This window comes from Delphinus delphis, chromosome 2 (assembly GCF_949987515.2).
Source record: "Delphinus delphis chromosome 2, mDelDel1.2, whole genome shotgun sequence".
NCBI classification, from domain to species: Eukaryota; Metazoa; Chordata; class Mammalia; order Artiodactyla; family Delphinidae; genus Delphinus; species Delphinus delphis.
Window position 1 is genome coordinate 149,196,116 of NC_082684.1, and position 4,087 is coordinate 149,200,202.

General features: G+C 44.5%; 1 pseudogene; it reads left to right on the plus strand.

Annotated features, from left to right (window-relative positions):
* Nucleotides 1–833: 833 nt before the first annotated feature.
* Nucleotides 834–1,167, plus strand: LOC132418913 (peptidyl-prolyl cis-trans isomerase A pseudogene; annotated as a pseudogene).
* Nucleotides 1,168–4,087: the final 2,920 nt, after the last annotated feature.

Sequence of the window (4,087 nt, forward strand, 5' to 3'; positions counted from 1 at the left end):
GGCACTGAGAATTCAGCATTTAAAAAAAAAGAAGGACAAAGCCCTCATGGAGCTTGCATTCCAGTGAGGGAGACTGGCAAATATGCAAATAATGCACATAACAAAGGCAGAGAATAATGAGTGCTATGAAAAGAAAGAAGCAGATCAAGGAGACAGAGAGTGCCTAGGGGTCTCTTTAGATAGGGCAGTTGGGGATCGCCCTGAGGAGACGATCAAGTAGAGACCTGCATGAAGTGAGGGAGCCAGTCACATGGAGACCTGAGGAAGCATCATGCAGAAAGAGGGCAAAATAAGGCCTTGAGTCGAAGACCAGCAAGGAGGTGAGTGAGGCAGGATCAGAGTAAGGGAGGAGAGAAAGGTGGGAAACCGGCGGGAAAGGGAGGTGAGTGCCAGGGTTTGATGGCCTTGGTGGGCCAGGAGAAGGACTTTGGATAGTATTCCAAATGTGGGGGGAAGCCATTTGAGGGTCCTAAGCAGGAAAAGCACATGATCTGATCTCTATGTTAAAATAACCACTCCAACAGGTTTATAGAGAGTGGAATGTGGGGGGGTATGGGAGCAAGAGTAGAAGCAGGGAGAAAGCTGGATCAAGGAATGAGAAGAGGGCCTTGCAGATGCTGCCGCCTGGAGCCTCTCCCACTGTCCAGCCATGGTCAACCCACCGTGTTCTTCGACATTGCCATCGATGGTGAGCCCTTGGACTGTGTCTCCTTCAAGCTGTTCGCAGACAAAGTTCCAAAGATAGCAGAAAATTTCCGTGCTCTGAGCACTGGGGAGAAAGGATGTGTTTATAAAGGTTCCTGTTTTCACAGAATACTGTAATTCCAGGATTTATGTGCCAGGGTTGTGACTTCACACACCATAATGGCATTGGTGGCAAGTCCATCTATGGGGAGAAGTTTGATAAGAGTTTCATCCTGAAGCATATGGGTCCTGGCATCTTTTCCATGGCAAATGCTGGAACCAACACAAGCTGTTCCCAGTTTTTCATCTGCACTGCCAAGACTGAATGGTTGGATGGCAAACCTGTGGTCTTTGGCAAGGTGAAAGAGGGAATGAATATTGTGGAAGCCATGGAGTGCTTTGGGTCCAGGAATGGCAAGACCAGCAAGAAGATCACCACTGCTGACTGTGGACAAATCTAATAAATTTGACTTGTGTTTTATCTTAACCACCAGACCATTCTTTCTGCTCAGGAGAGCACCCCTTCACCCCCATCTGCTCGAAATATCCTATAATCTTTGTGCTCCCACTGCAGTTCTTTGGGTTCGATATTTTCCTCATCCCTCTCCAAGCTTAGCTGGATTGCAAAATTAACTTTATGACTATGAAATAAAAACTGAACAGAAAAAAAAGGAATGAGAAGAGGATGGTAACTCAGGAGATGAAATAGAAGGCATCTCCCATTTCCGCAAATAGACGGTCCCCAAAAAGTATTTTAGCCAACTTGAATATACGATTTCCAGAATGTGAATTAAATAGTCAAATTTCTACTTAGAGAAAGCTAGTATTTTAATTTCATTCACATACATATTTAAATAATATCCACAGAATCAATCTAGAATTACCAATTTACAAATATTTCTTCTTTGCCAATCTCACGTTACATGAAGTAATTTTAATAAAACTCATCATAAGCATGTTTGACATCTTTTTAGAGCCACCTTTTGGGTCACTTCACACAAATTCCTAGGGCAGGCCATCTTCACTTCCCTCTAGGCCTGTTTTGAATCCGTGTATGATACTGTAGCTGAATGCTTAGCCCAAACCACAAATGCCTGTTGGTGAAGATTTAGATTTTAAAGTAGAATTTATATCAGAATGTAGATTCTTTGAAGTCAAGGATACTGTTTTCTGAACTACTGTATCCCCAGTGCCTAGAGCAGGGATCAGCAAATATGGCCTATGGGCCAAATCTGTGAACATAGGTTTTACAAACAGTTTTATTGGAACACCATCAGGCCTATTAATTTGTGTATTGTCTATGGCTGGTATTGCTCTGTGACAGCAGAACTGAACAGTTGTGACAGAGACTGTATAACTTGCAAAGCCTAAAATATTTACTATCTGGCCCTTTACAGAAAAAGTTTGCTGACCCCTGGTTTAGAGCATTGTCTAGCACATAGTAGGTGTTCAACAGAAATTTGGTATTGACTAAAGAGCTATAAGAAAACTCCTTATTTTCTGAAAAATAATTTGCAGAAAGGAAAAAACAAAACCTTATACTCTGCAGTATTTGTCAAATTCTTCCTCAAGCGCCCTCCACACTGGCCCCTTCTAGTGGTTCTTTTCAAACACTAAGTGGCATGAAAGCCTTTCTGTCTGGTTCCTAAGGGAGCATTTTCTAAGGCAGCTCTCCTTCCCTCTGCACCATGAATAACTCTAAAGGCATCACTTCTCTCTTCTGTGCCTCCATTTTCCACAACTTGAAAACAGAGTGTTTGTAAAACTCACGGATCAAGTGTTTTCAGAGAAAAGGAACAGCAGTAGGAGTGTTTGACTTTTATATCTGGAAAAAGCCAAGGGGCAGGAGCATGGGAAGCCCATACACACACAGAGGGGTGGAAGGGCCGGTCAGCAGCTTGAGCCAGGAGAGAGAGGGCCCGTGGAAAGCAGCTTTAGAAAAGGGATTTCTTTCTCCATGTGTGCAAGATACTTTATAAAAGCATGCTTTGAAGGGGTCCTGAAACTCTGTTCCATTCCGTGTTCAAAAGCTATGTACACATTTTCTGATTTTTATCATATGCAGGGGCTCTCAGAAAAGAGTTTCCAGTGTTCCTATGGAGGTATGTTGGAAAGGTTTGCAGGTAGCTCAGCCTAGCTAAGGCTCTGTCGACAGCCGCACTGCTGGATATAAAATCAGCTGAAAGAATGCCAAGCTAGAAAACTGACAGAATGGTGATTGCTTTATTTATTCTTGTAGAGCAAAGTGGAAATTACCTCCCTCTGTTGAAAGAGAATCTAGTCTTAAGAGGCAGAGAGCCTATATTTTTTGGCATTGTAAGGGCTCAAAATTGTTCTGCTTTATCTTGTCTCTTTTGTCTTCTGCCACCTGGAAAGGAACAGAGAAGGCTCTGAGAGAAGTGAGATGAACTCTTTTAAAGTGTTTTAGCAGCAATTTGTACAGAGGACGGACCTACGAGTGATTTTCTGTCAGCTGAACTATTGCCGGGGGCAGCAGGGAGAAGCTGTGAGGGCTCTTGCGGCCAAGCCTGAAGACCTGAAGGTATAGCCCTGCCCTGGAGCAGCCTACTCCACGACAGACTTCACGGTCAGTGAGCGAGGAAGTCGTCTATGAAAGTCAGGCTGGTAACCGAGCCTCACTTTCCTCATTAAACACTGTAAAGAATTAACTCAGAATGTTAGAACACCTAGGGCAAAAAAGGTCACCTTAGCATGGGATCCCCTTGAGGCAGACCCCAAATCAGGCACAGGGTGTATACTTGTGAGGCACAGGAAACACCTGTAGGCAAGTGACAAAGTGAGACCTGGCAGGGAAGGAAGCAATAAAGGGTCAGATAGCAAGCCACCTACACTGTGGACAACTGGGGCTTATTCCCAGGGAGAAACTCTGGGACATTGTGTAAAACAAGAGCCACTGGGTTATCCCACCCAAGGGGCAAGGGAGCTGAGCTCAGTGATTGATTGACAGTTAATTCAATTAACTGTGTTAATTCCCCCAGCACTCCCATCCTGGGCGAAGAGATTCAGATGCTGGCAGCTGGAAGCAACAGAGCACCTTAATATGGTAAATTCCAATGGATATGGGTGGCACACCCACCACATCTGCTACAGAGCTTCTTGATAAAAGTTTCCTCTGGTCTTTTCTTGCCCACATGTCACTCCTTCATATACTTGGAAGCAGGAAGTTGGCTGGGATGGAGTAGTGACATCTGCCACTTTCACAGGGCCCATTAGCTTTTGAATCAACTTCCTGTGTCTGGGGAAAATCCCCACATTGTGAATCCAACCTCCCCAAAGTAGAACACAAATGCCCAGCCTCCCTTGCAGCTAGGACACAGGCCTGAGGTTTAGGCTCTACCAATCAGGCACACAAAGATGACACTGTTTGGGGAAAGTATGCAGT